The following is a 14,827-nucleotide window of genomic DNA, read 5'->3' as shown; positions in this document are numbered from 1 at the left end:
TCTTCTTCTTCTTCCGTTGAACCAAGATACTCGTTTCCTCTCAGACCAAGGAGTTTCTGTACTCCTTTCTTCCTTGTCCGCGTGTATCCCAAGGAACGATCCGTCGTTCCATTTCTTCTTTTCTGATCTCCTCTCAGAATCGCCTCTTCGAATTTTTTTCTTCTTCTTTCCGTACGTACCCTTTTCCTCCATCCGTGGATACGCTTTTTGCCGAGCTTCGAGTAATTAGCGTTTTGGATTTGAGTAGCGTGTCAATTTTTTCAGTCCTTCGTGTTCTCAGGTTGGCTCCTTTGGGAATCTTCTCCGTTTGGATCGGCCTAGCGCTTTCTTCCTCATGGTTCTGAAGCTTCGTCTGTGTCAGCCAAGTTACTATATTCGAGTGACTGAGGGTTAACAACGTTGCTGGTTTGTGCTGAAACTAACACGTGCCGCCGGCTATTTTATGCAAAATCTAACGCGCGCCACCGGCTATTTTATGAAAAAAAAAAAAACTAACAATTTAACTTCGTTCGTGAAAACACTATCTCGCTCGTGGCTGGTCATCATTTTGTTTTACATTTTGTACACGAATACACGAGTCTACTCGTGATCAATCAACAATGCGTTAAGTGAACTTGACTACTAAGGAGAAACGTGGAAAATTGAAAGAATAATATTTCAAATCACGTAACCAACAGGTTTGCACTAGTAAATTGCTTTCGAGTAACGGAATTCAGGTAGCGCGATTAATGTCTAGCGAATTAATATCTGGAACAGAACTTTCGCCACAGATCGTGTTTTGCTACTTGTACTTTCTGACAATATACGACAATATACTTTCTTTAGAAATGATAACTGTCTGAGATTTGCTTTTGTGTAAACGAACATCGAACACGTCAATTGTATGTTCATTTGTTTCATTATTAATCAGATGTGATTTACTCGAACAATGTTCATCTATCATTGAAGTATATAACGTTAGTAGAGAACGTATTAGACTGACTAAACTTTACTGCAATTCATTTTCCCTGGGAACTCGTGTTTCGCGACCTTTATTTTACATCAACCTTGTATCCCGATGTGAACCACACAATTGTATTTCAAACCTGATCAAGTCAAGTTCTTGAGCTTACAAGAGAAAGTTGAGATTGTTCGTAGATCGTACTTTAGATAAAACGATATTTGAAAAATATGACTGATTAAACAGAGAAAGAGAGAGAATTTATGACAAGATGGTTTATTCAAGCGTGGCTCTTAACAGGTTCAGTGTCACATGGACTATCGTTGACTCACGATTGTTGCCGGAAATTGGTACTGGATTAAACGAGTAAAATCAGAAAGTTAACATACGTTAAATTGCCATTTTCCTCTAATTAACCACTTTAGCGCTGCTTCTTTATGTAGACTTAAATTCTAATAAAATATGGATAATATAAAGGTCGTTTCGTGTGCCACGAATTAGCCATATTCTTTTGGAAGCTACCATGGTCTCTACGTTTACCATATTTTTTTTAAATAATTCGTACATTAAAAAATTTCCTGGGTGGACCAAAGGATGTTCTTAATCTGCCCCAAATGTCAAGTTTACGTTTCCATGAACTTATTCCAAAATTTCAACTCAATTAGAAAAATGACACGATTTCAATTCTAATTATTCATAATGGCCAATAACAAAGTATATATTTAATAAAGGTATTTAATATCTTCGTTTTAAATCTTCCTCGCATCCAATATACGTATTTTATAGCAAGTATATTCTTTAATGCGATTGTTAATTAACGATATATCAAAATTTAACGAATGATATTGATCTATCAAATTCTTAAGATGCACGAGCCTTGTACCTTGCTGAATTTTCTTCATCAATAAGCAAGCATCGTTGCCGAATTTATTTCGTACCTTCTCTCCCGGATATGATGCACTTACTCACCTCTCTGACCGCCACCTTTTGTTCACCTCCGATCCTTTTCTTTTTCTTATCATCCTCGGGTCGCTTCCTCCTCGTCCAGCGGACGGTCAAACGCACTCTGCCCTCCTCCGTATGGTCAGGATCCTCCGCCTCTCACTACGGTACCCTCGCCTCTTCCTGCTTTTCGTTTTTCTTCTCTCCCTCGACTCCTCGTTCCCCAGCCTGTGTCCCTTCTCTGCTTATCTGCACCCACCTTCGCGTACGATGCTCAACGTCGATGATCTTTCTCCGTCTCCTTCGCAAAGACACGACGCGCTTCTAAGTGCTAACAATATGCACTCCACGAGTGAAAGAAATTGGTTGCTCGGGAAGCTTCCAAATTTCGAAAATTTATCGCCGAATGTTCGAGTCGACAATCCGTTTCTGTTCCTTTGTTTAATTTGTCCTTCTCGATTTTTCTTGGTTCTTCGATTTTTACTGGCTCGTGATTTGGGAGCAAATGAATTTCTAATTTCGTTGAACGATGTTTAGGTTCGATTCGTAGCAAAAATATTCTATTGCGACGGTGACCATTTAATTCTGAGCTCTTTCTATTTTTGTACAATTAGCGGGATATTTGTAGCGATTCATAGCGAGGAAATGTACTATCAATTTCACTCGATTTAAGTCCCCTAATTTACCAAAAAACTGTTCACTGTGCCGCGTACGCATACATTGTACGCACATAAGATTTACAATGTTACGAAACGAATAACATTTTCATCATTTTGTTACGATCTTTATGTAATATAACGTGAACTCAGTTCATCGCTGCAAGACTTGCATAGACGACATTCGTTGTCTTCCTCCCACAGCTTTCTACCTTCTCTCTCTTTCTCTGTTTCTTTCTCTGGTTTCGCCTTTTTTTTAATTCATTCCTCTCGACCACGACTATCGGTGTACAGGGAAACATCTGAAAAGATGAATTTCGCCCGGTGTCCCCATCCTATGCAAACATCCCGGTTATTTGTACGGTATTTCCGCATCTCAATAGAGAACGTTATTCCGTTTCGAAATCATTTTACTTGGTAATACGATTTTCTGTTTACTCTGTTTTCTTTCGCGTATGAAATTGCGCATGAAATTTCACGTTCCTCCCGAGTACGTCTCGCAATTTTCCTTTTTCATATCGTATCTTCTTCTCTTCGTAAGTATGATAGAAATTATTTCCAAACAATTAACTCGGATGCGTCTACTATCCTCTTGCAGTAAAAGTATGATTCCAATTCTGTTTTTCAACTTGTGATAGCACACTTCGTACTTGATGCTATTCCTCGATTAATATAATTTTTTAAACTCTTCGTTCTGAAATTATTTAACAGCCGCAAATATTTATCTATAATTTTTTTATGACCATTGTGTGACAAATAAAAATTTCATACAAATATTCCTACTACAGATCGTCTTCTAATTATATCTAAACCGGTAAACAGTAACTTAACAGATTAATTAGCTTGCTGAAGTTTGAACGTATTCGAGTTAAACAATTTTTCAGTCAATTTTCGTTGATTTCTAAAAATGTATATTTTATATTTAGCTTTCAAAGCAAAATCTTGTTTCGTCGTCCTTCGTCGCGCTTCTCGGAGATCGTTGCCATTATTAAAGCAAAAATATATAGCTGGAACAACGTCTAACCAGATTTTAAGTCATGCAGCAAAATGTATAACTTGGCGAGGAATGGCCAACCGCGAGCAGGCAACTGGTGGTTGATGAAAAATGAAAATATCCTTGATCTATGCAGCGTGTCCAATGAAATCTAGCTTTACGTCTTGAAATCTCAACACTCCGCTTTCTCACGTACCTCTTTCTTTGAACAATTTTGGGAATTCACTTAGTCAACTTTCACACGTTAGACTTAATTCATGTAATTAAAGAATTTGTAGCTATGACGAACTTATTTAATGAAATCCTGTCTGATAATCCTATCCGATCCTAGATATCCTAAAGGATAAACATCTACCTGCTCGTGTAAGTAACTTGCTAACTAAATATCTAAATCAAATATTCTTCTATAAATCTTCCATTCTACTCTTTTCTCTTCTTTTTCTTTTTTGACGATCGTGCGTCGTGGTAGTTGTCTATACATTTTTGTTTAACGATTCTCTTATCACGAAGAAATATAAAAAGTGGAAACATCTTAATACATACTCCATACACGCAGTCGATATCTGTATTTTCCAGAAACCTGTCCCTTGTACTCTTATCTCTTCCATCTAGAATTCCCATAACAGAGGACGAGGCACGATCTTTGTCAGAAAGTCAGCGAGGTTCGGTCTCGACCAGCAACCCCGCTAGACGATCTCTATTACGCAATCTCCGTTATCGGACATCGTGAAACCCCATGAAATTTTCTGAGGTAACCGGCGCAGCCACTCCATCGCCTAAGGCTTCGGCAGAAATCGCGTGGAACCCGCTCAGAATTAAGGCGACATCGTGCTGCCATGTCGCGAACGTCTGTCACGATAAACCGAAAATGGAAGTTAATGATCTCTATCTAAGGACACTTTGCGGTACGAAAAATCTGTCAGAAAAGTTCCTGAAATTTCTTGATATACTCCCAACGCTTTTTTCCCCTTTAAATCTCAGTGCCCAATAAAATACCATCGGATTCCTAACGACAACTTTAATCGTCATCGAGTACGGATAAAGTCATTCTAACGAAAAGTTGATATTTCAGCGGACTCGCCATCCTCGTCTCGTCTTTACTGCCAGAGTCAAACTAAGTTTCTCCCGGGTGGCAAGAGCAGAACGATCGAGTCTGTAAATAATTCAATCATCAACTACTCTCAGCTAGAATTTACAGCACGCTCTGTTCTACGAAGCGGCGCGGCGTGAAAAACTTGCTCGTGGCTCGTTCCGTGTTCACCAAAAAGAGAAAAAAGAGGGACGAAGTTCGATCGGCTTGCAGCAACTGCACGCACTTTCGACCGAGCTTTGAAAGAGTCGTGGGTGCTGTGTCGATCCACGGAAAAAGTATGTAACTTGACCGATAAGAAAAGCAAATCAACTTGCAAACGTAGAACACGAAGAAGAGCGTGCCACGAACAAGTCTATCCATCTTCTTTCGTAGAAGCTGGCCAACTCAAACTATCTAGAGACTCGTGCACGCTCTTGAGAGTCGATAGGAGAGCAAAAAACGCGCGAGACGCAGCAACGATCAAACAGCATCTTAGAACAATCCCTTCATTTTTATTCCCAGTTCAACTAAGGATGGATCGAGCTTCCTAAGACTCGGCAGGCTCAAAGCGAGAATGCGACTTTTACAAAGCGCGTGGATTTTATTGGAGCAATCCGCTGGAAGAACGCAGCTCTTCGAATATTGATGTGCAGGAAATTCTATTACGATGGATTCTTGCAGGAGATGTACGTCTGTCTCTGCCTCTGATCGAATCTCTGCTTTTCGGTTGTTCTGCAACTTGAAATTTGATATTTAGTGATTTAGAATTCGAGATTTCCCTTTGGCAGTGTAATCTTTCGAGACGTTCGAATGTTCTTTCTTATTCGTCCATCGTGTTATTTGAAGGATGATTCAGTCTTTCTTCTTTCCAGATATTTTTTAGATTACTCCAGAATCTGTAATTCAGTAGTACGATGGTCTAGAATCTGAGATTTTTCTCTGGTAATTGCAATTTCTTTGGAATCTTTTGCCTAGTTTTGTCAGAAATACAACTCATTTTTTACTTATTAGATATTTTTGAAATAAGGAAGAATATGTTGAATTTGATGCGGCTCGGATAACACGATATCGTTTTCAATGGCAATTACAATTTTCGATAACGATACAAGCGGTACAGCGTTAAAAAGATTTGAAATTTTTCATTTTTCTTTTTTTGTCTTCCTCGCCTCTTTTGTCTCTTTTTGCCCCAATTGTTGGCCGTGCGCCGAATTTTGCATTTTTCAGGCTACAAAAAGGTATTCCAACTGACTCCGCTCAATTTGCGAATACCGCTCCCTTTGAAGTCTCTCTTTCCGCAGGACGATCCCATTGAAAATCGCTGTCTGTCGGTGAAAAGCTCGTGAAATGTCAAAAGTGCGGAACCAAAAGTACAACACGTGACTCGAAATTTCGGTCCGCCAAACGCGAATAGATTTTATTCTCTTCCATCCTCTATTTTTTTCTGTATCTTCTTCTTCTATTCTTTTATTTTATTCCTTCAATTATAAACATCCTGATGCCGTTCCAACTTTCTCGAACGAAAAAAAGAAAAAGAAGCCGTCCCAAGCGCTTGTTTAGCTTTTTCAAGTAAACCTGGCTTTTGCTGCACGGTACGATCACAGGAAATCGAACAGCAATTTGGAAGAAGGAACAGAAAAGTTTGTTCGTGGTGAGAACAACTTCGTTGATAACGTTAACTCATCGTGAAGAACTTCGATTTTCAAGCTTCTTTCAGAATCGGATAATTAGGTTCTTGGCCACCAGCATCAAAAAGTTGCGTGCTCCCTTTAGAGCTGAATCGATTGTGCAACTGATTGTAGAATACGAATGAGAAAACGTGACTTTCATTCCGAGGTATTAAATTGTTCGGAAAATTCGTGGCAACAGTTAAGAAGAACTTAAAAGAAATGTATTTCCATTATATCTTTTGTACCTTTCGACATCTATAAGTTCGCCAATCTTTTCTTCAAATATCGAACACGAATTTCTTCAAATGGCTTTTACAAGCTTTTAGTGTATTAAATTTATCAGTCGTATCTTTCGAATATGTTTCGTAAAGATCACGATAAATAATAACGAAAATCCTATATTAACTTGCCTAGTGACTATCAAAACGTTGTAGTACGCTTCTAAGAATCGTTGAAGATAATAAGATCGGCACGCTCGAAGATACAAGAAACTTGATGATTTACCGCAGTGTTTTGTAATCAATTTCTATCGACTAGGTCAAACGCTTGAATAGGTGAGACATAATTTTTATAATTATTCGCCAGTAAATAATATAACATAAATAAATACGATAATAATATAAATAATTGCCAAGTGACAATCGATTCTTTTTTTTAATTAATTATACAAACTAACAAGATACACAGTTTTATCCTAATATGAATGAACTCGTACAGATTTCTTCTACGTATTAAGAATTTGGATGAAAATCGAATCAAAGTATAGACGCGTGGCGATCGGTCGCCACGCGATTTCTCACCTGGTTCCATGATCTCTCCCGGACCTAGGCCAAAACAATCGATCGAAGTCGCTAATTTATATTCGCGCCAGCCCATTCACCATCAGAGGGGACACGGTTAATCGAGTTTGTCGTTAATTGAACGAACGCAATTCCTCCTGGTCGGCGCCGCCGACAGAGCCCCGCAGACAAACAGATAGACAGACAGTTTGTTCGGTCCGTTTGTTCGTTCGTAGCCGTGTCTACGTAGATGGCTAATTGTGACGTCCATGAGAGAGAGAGTGAAGAGATCGTTACGTCGTCCATCACCCATTTATGGCCGCGTAGCCACCTGCTTCTCTCGTCGTTTCGCATGAAGATAGAGCCGTTTCGAACGAAAACCCGACCTCCTGTGAGTATCGAGTATTTTGTAACGAGTCGCTACGGTATAGAATCTACACGATCAAGCAACTGGCCAGGATCAATTTCATTTTCTTCCTTTTTCTTCCTTTTTATCCCGTGTCGGTGTGCGTATACCTTTTTTCTATTACCGGATCTCGTTCCTCGAACGCTGCCGACACACGATGAAGATGATCGATGGGGACCCACGCGCGCGATCCACGAGACAGGATCAACTAGACGAAACTTAGCGGTGATCGTTTATTGATGACGCGTCGAGTGCCTCTGGAGCTTCGCTCTCTTGAATTGATAATACCGGGAATTAACGCGATCAAGGGCGCGGGTTTAAGGAGCCATAGAACGTGGTTTAAGGTTTCCTGATGGAAATTCGAAGAGCTTGAGGTTGCATGGTGCGAGAGATTAGAAAATTATTGCAACGCTTGGCTATAATCTTTGATAAATAGACCGCGAATTTTTACGTGTTGTGATTATGTTATTTAGTGGTATATTAATATATATATTAATATATAAAAATGTAAAGAAATGTAAATATATAAAAATGTAAAAAATATTTTAAGTAGAGTAATGATTATCGTGATTTTCAGGAGAAGCTCGAGAAACTTAAGACGAGCAGGTGTAAAGGATTAGAAAATTATTCTAACGCGTGTTAACACGACGAATAAACGTATGGTTTTGCAAATATTTTCTGTTCGTTTATTGCCCACGATCGACTCGTTCCTTTCTCTGTCCATTCTAATTAATTATGAAATCTTCTTCGCGTGTTTCATCCGATTACATGAATTTCTTAGAGCATCTGTTCGCTTCTTCATAAAGCCTGCTGCTGGCGTTCTGTTCTAATTGCACCGCACATATTTCATCTCTGGGACAAATATCTCGGTAGGTGCCGTGCAATCGAGCAGAGAGACGATGCCTTTTCTATTTGTCCTTTGAAATGGCGAACCTCCGCGACCTGTCTTCCTCGATTTCGATTGTCAACCACATATATCATCCATGACAAATATCTTCTCTTGATGTTAGTAGAATCTTTGGTATCCTGCTTCTCGTTTCCTATCTTGTCGTTCGCGTCTTCAGAATATTTTGTGTAAATGCTATGACGCGATAGTTAAGAAATTTAATAACAATCTTTAACGGATAATATTAAGAATTAATATGCAGTAATCGATTAGTGGATAATTTAATGGATAACTAAATTAATATCGTATTAACACAAGTGGACTTTTAAATTGACTTCAACCGTGCAACCATTCGACGAAAGAGTTAATCTGACAAAATGATCGTAGCATGATTACGTTAATCTTTAATCGTGTTTGTTCAAAAACAGGTTCTCTAATACCACGATTATTGCACCATCGTTCTCGTTATAAACTGCGTTAAACCTTTTGCACCGTTCAATTCTAATGCACTCTAAATGTACCCAGCATAAACTACCATAAACTGCATCGTGGTTAACCGAATACGTGAACTATGAATCTCTGAACCGTGTGAATCTACAGTATCGTTCGAGAGAACCTTCCCTCGACTTATAACAGAAGATTCTTTTAAATTTCTATATATTATTTTAATTAATCTTCAATTATCAATATGTATCATATTCAACGGAATCTTCTTGCACAACATTCATTTCTACGTACAACGAGATAACAATAAAACGCTCGAATTCGTTCGAAATTATTAATCGTTACAATTTATCCGAATCTCTTTTACTCCGTGCAATGCAATATTCCACATTAATCGTCAAAGGTACATACATTCTGTCGAATGAAATTCACGAAAATCGTTCTCAGCTAAATATCGCAAAATTAAATAGACCCGCATAGTTAGCACGGTCGTCTGTCGAATCTTAAACCAGGCGAATTTAAAAGAAAATTTTGTCGAACGTTTCCATCGATCGAAATTAAGTTCTACATGGAATCTAGTGGACAGACACAGAAGAAGGGATGAACGCAAGAAACACAGAGGAGTCAGAGAAGTCGGAAAAGTCGAAGATGAGGAAGAAATGCAGCTTTAGCGTGCTAGCTTACTTATCAAAACGATACAATTACGACGCGGTAGTCGACGGTTTTACATAATGCATATCGAGCTACGGAGTAATGTTCAGTGCACGCACCGCGGTGGCACTAATTTCCGTGAATCAACAGCGCCAGGAAGCTCTTCTTGCGCGACCGCTCAAGGAGAAGTAACCGCGTAGTCACATCGGTGATTAGTGATGGGACCGATCATGGATCATTCACCGTCATAATCTTCGTCAAATCATCTCTTCTCGAGTCTGCTTATACCTTTAAATTTTTACCATCTTCGTTCCTCTATTATTTTGCAATTATATTTCTCTGTTTTGAAATTTCCACTTTTGGGATTTTCAAACTCCTATTTTTATATCTTTCGAAACTTTGCTCTAGCTATCTATGTGTCTATATCTAGAAAAATTCGCCGGTACTTCAGCTTCCATCTTCGTGTTTTGAGATTTCCAAAGTTTCCTGTAGAATTGCATCTAACATGTACCTTCGCCGATTTCATACACAACAACAATCGTTACACACAGCACTGCGCTTCAGCTGTTCTTCTCTCTGATTCTCTACTATTATAGAAATACCAGAAAGTAATTTCCTTCTCTGCGACATATATCTTCTGAACTATCTCTCCTAACTTCGTATGGAAATTTTCTTTGTATTAACGTTCCTTAAAATATCGTACTCAACGATAGCAAACCACATGCAGATTAATTCAACGAAATATCGAAGAACTTTCCTAAGAAGAAAAATACAAAAGTTATTAATATCCAGACGTCAAGAACTTGTGAAAAATAGTGAAAAATATTCAATCTCCTACATACAATTTCTTAATAAAATACAAACCGATCTTCTTAGTATCCCTATAAATAGATATAATTTATGTATAGAAATGTCTTGTCAGAGTACCGTTCCAGCCTGAACATCGTTACCAAACGATCTACGTGTGACTTCAACTTCTGAAAACTAACTCTTGAAATGAAGAGATTTTGGTCGGTATGACGCGCGAGGGTATTGGTCCCATCACTATCGGCGATGATCGGCAAGCACACGGCAGGCGGTCGGCTTCTTTCCCGCAGCTTCTTCACAGGGCGACTCTCGATCCATGTTTCATGAGGCTCCTCGTGCTCGAACTAGAGAGAGGGCCGGCCACGTACAGGCACTTACAAGCCGAGGGAGGCAGGCCGGTGTTCTGAATCACTGGTACTTAGGCGATTCTTTGTGATCGATGCACTCGCGACACCACGGCGCCACCCTTACCTTTTTCTTTTCGCGATTATTATTGTCTTTATCCACTGAGAGTGAGAAAGCTCGTTACGGATGTTGTACGAGTGTTCCTGGTCGAAATTGCTCGCTGCATTTGCGATATCATGAGGTCAATAAAGGAAGTATAAGGAGATCTTCTTGGTAGTAGGATAAGACGATGCTAATGTTCAACAGAATGAGAACTTCTGTTTGAAGTTGGAGATTTTTCTGACGTATCGTAATGATTTTCATAATCCGAATTATTCACGTTTCTTAGATTAACGTTACGCTCTTCGTATTCGTCATTTGTCATTTTTATTCAAGATCGTATAAATTTACGACGCTGCATTTTGGTCTTCGATCGCTCTTTGTAAAATGATACTTGTACGGATGGAAACTTGTATTTTACTGTTGCATCGTTAAACTGAAAGATATACTTCGTCGTGACAAACTGAGAATATCGGAGAATATGAAAGGAAGAATCGTAATCGAATATAAAATACGCGTACGAAATATTGATTAATAAATTTCTTGAAACGATTATCATTTTGACTACTTGTTTGTAGCATTAGGAATTATTAATATAATATATGTAGAGTGTAGTATAAACCTAATCATCGTAAGTATAAACAGAGATGTTTGCCTTTGAACGCGAATGTGTAAATCAACATAGTACGTCGTATCTTTAAAAAAGATATTCCACCTAAAGAATCGACGATAGCTTCCAGCGCATCTAAACTTCATCCGAAAAGAAGAAAAAACAAACGACACATCGAAATCTAGAGCAACCCATTTATATAATGTATTTTGTAACATTATTTTTGGAAGCGACATTTCATTTTCACCAAAGCATTTTCTCTTTTCCTCGAGCCGACAAAGGGATGAGTCAGGTTGGCTACAAGCCCCAGGTACCCGGGTTAAACGAAAAATTCGCGCACGAAACGTGCGTGCACGGTTGCAATGGCCGCGATGAATAATGGACAGGCGGAACATTTGAGGCAGGGATGTCGTGCAGGCCGAATTCGTAGAAGAGCATCGTCTCATACACGCGTCTACTGCGAAATACAGGTGCGTACGAGCAATATAATCCCGAGGATTTCAGGGAATCATCGACGAATTCGACGAAGCCTTCTTTGCGGTGGATGGCGAGAGGGTGTGCGTGACTTATTTTCGCCACGTGTCCCAAACGTGCGTTTGCGAAACGATCACCGATTTCTGATCGTTTGTCTCGCCCGATCGACCATCGATCTACGCAAAGAACAGCTGAAAGTACATCTCTTGTTATCGCCCACTGAGTTCTCGGTAATCCAGATGAAATTACTCGAGATTTTGCAATTTTCTTTATGATTCTGGTTCCATGTAGCATAATTTAACAGGAAATAATTCCTTCGTTTTTATTATTAATTGTTAGAATTTTAATTGAGATATTTGTTTGAGTAGTATAGTAGGAGAGTAGTGTAGTTTGTGATATGTTGACATATAGTTTTATAGTTCAATACGTTTACTATGTTTAGTCAGACAGTATGACTAGAGCCAGCATTCTTTTACATCTAATTTACCATGATGTTTCCAACAATATGAACAAGATTTACCTCACAATACCTTTTCCGATATAAAAAGTACGCTTTAAACTTCTGGAGCGTCAATATATCAGGCAAAATTAATCTAAATGTGTAATATATAAAGAATACTGCCAATATTTAAAAAACTTACTACAAACGCATTAATAAACTCGTGTTTATACGCCAATATCGGTTCTTCCTAGTATACTATTTAAGTTTCGGAGGAAACGAGATGAGACGAACATCGGTATCGCATCGCGTAAAACGAGGATGAAAAATTCGTCTGACAGGAAGCCGATGATGCGTTGTTACAGCTGGCATATTCTTCGATCCTCGATACAACGTTCCGCGATGAGAGAAATTTAAACGAAACATGGAATGGGGTCAGGAACTGATGTTTGTGTAAACGCGGGGTTGGGCTTCCCCAAGTGGAAACTCGCATTAATCCATAGCTCGCTACTCACTTGATATGTACTACGTTTTTTTTTTCCTCCTGCCGAGTTTTCTCCGTCGCTTTTTCGCCACCCCCTTTTCGCTTCATTTCTCTTTCGAACGTGCTATAACATCCTGCTACCTACTGCGCTGCGGTGGCATACGACTGAACAAACTGCTGCACAATCCGGCTGATACCGCGAGAAATCTCTGTATTTGTGTGCATGACAGCTTCGAAATTACTTGAATAATACATCTCATTTGCTGTATCTTTCTCTCCTCCTCTGCCTGTCGCTGAATTGCATTTTGTCTTTTTCTGAATTGGATCGAGTCTAATGCTTGCTGTCGATAGAGTTTTAGTTATATTAAAATTTTGAGAAACTTAGTGCGGGAAACCCTAAGTTTCAATAACTTAACGATTCTTTTTTGTTTCGTATATGTATACCATAGATTAAATTTAATGTAAAGTTAAAATGGAAATGTGGCGTCACCTGGTATGTGGGAAGATAAAATCGTTTAATCTCTTTGCTAAGATTGTTATCCTTCCTATCTTTAAATTTATCTTAAACATCTTAACGAGGCTTGTAATTAAATTAAAATGTACAAGAAGCTTGTTCTTAAAAGTGAGCAAAATATACGCGCTCTATTTTATCTTTAAGCGTTGATCTAAGGAACGAGGTACGTAATAGATACATCATCCAATCCCTTTGTCATTTTAATTCCGCCCTAAATCCACCTTAACGTTTCAGTTTCCCAACACATCATTCCCAATGTTACCGATTCAGTGTAGGAAAAGATTGTAAATGGTTTAATTCAAACCACTGACCAGGTACAACAGTTCTATACTTCGTCTATGATTCAAACCATGTATTGTGAAAAACGTAAGAAATTATTATTATCAATAATTTATTAATATTATATCATTATATTAATAATAACTGTTAGTAACAACATAATATTATGTAATAAGTTTCACGATTTCGAGTTTCAAGACTTATCTGTACTATTTCCTGCAGTACCGACCGTCGATCTTACTGCATGCAGTTCGACTATAACCACGTATCGGATACGCGTTCGAGTTTGAACAGGAAAACAAAGATGCATGCGACTCACCATTAGATGCAGATCTGATTCAGAGAACGTTGTCATCGATGCTGTAATAACCCAGAAAAAGTCAACATCGAGGCCGTCATCCAAGGAGATCATAGTTAAAGGAAACTAGGAAATTTGTAATAGGATGTGAAATATTATTAATCCTTAAAAATATAGTACTTTTCATATAGAAAGTTTCAGATAATGAATGAGATTGAAATTTTAATAATAATAAGAATTTTATAAAATTGAAAGTTCGTTATTTTAAATATTATTTTAGTAAAAAAATAAATATTTCTAATTTTTCAAATTAATTATTACTGAAACAAAATATGAAGAATAGACTTACATTTTTAACCTTTTGTAACGCCATTAGGTCTTGCCAAGATTATAGGCAGGAGTGAAGATCGTGTGAATAATCTATAATAAAACGTGAAATATGATTTATATCCTGTATATTGTTCTTATAAATGGTATTATGATTTAAAAAGTTTGATATAACGAAATAGAACTTTGTTGAATTTAGATCGAAAAGATAAAAAAATATAAATAAATTTATAAGATTAAAACCAATTACAAAATAAAATTTAAATTACAAATTTTATTCCAAGAAGTTATAATATATAAACTACCATGGTTTGGGGATGTGTTGACACCACATCCATCTATACTTTCTAATTTGTTTGGGAATATTCGAGTTCTCCCAACCCCGTGTGGTGAATCGAAATTTTCCACGTCGAGATCTTGAAACTAAATAAACATAAAAAACATTCAATGTTTTGTACATAGGAATACCTAAGCGATTTCTTGGAAAAATTCTAAGAAATATTTTCGCTGCAAATATCTTACCATCTACAGAATACATTACGGCTATCAGTAGACCGTCAGAAGTTCTAACAACACAATCGAATATATGTTTGCCAATTTTTACAAATATAACAAATGATAAACTTTTTAAATGCGGTTTAACGAACTTTAGTGCCTCTAATTCCATTTCAATTTACGCCATTTTAGATTGTAGAGGGCGCATTGATACCTCTA

The 14,827-nt window shown here is 37.9% G+C and overlaps 1 long non-coding RNA gene across 1 annotated transcript; it reads right to left on the bottom strand.

The window, feature by feature from the left end:
• Positions 1-13,716: 13,716 nt before the first annotated feature.
• Positions 13,717-14,801, bottom strand: LOC125384785. The gene is made up of 4 exons (XR_007223556.1): positions 14,636-14,801; positions 14,419-14,536; positions 14,136-14,206; positions 13,717-13,912 (listed from the first exon to the last, which is right to left on the bottom strand). It is a non-coding gene; the product is annotated as an uncharacterized LOC125384785 (long non-coding RNA).
• Between the last annotated feature and the right edge of the window lie 26 nt (positions 14,802-14,827).

Source organism: Bombus terrestris, chromosome 3 (genome assembly GCF_910591885.1).
Source record: "Bombus terrestris chromosome 3, iyBomTerr1.2, whole genome shotgun sequence".
Classification (NCBI taxonomy): Eukaryota; Metazoa; Arthropoda; class Insecta; order Hymenoptera; family Apidae; genus Bombus; species Bombus terrestris.
Note: the sequence above shows the minus strand (reverse complement) of the source record. Positions and strands in the feature narration are given on the sequence as shown.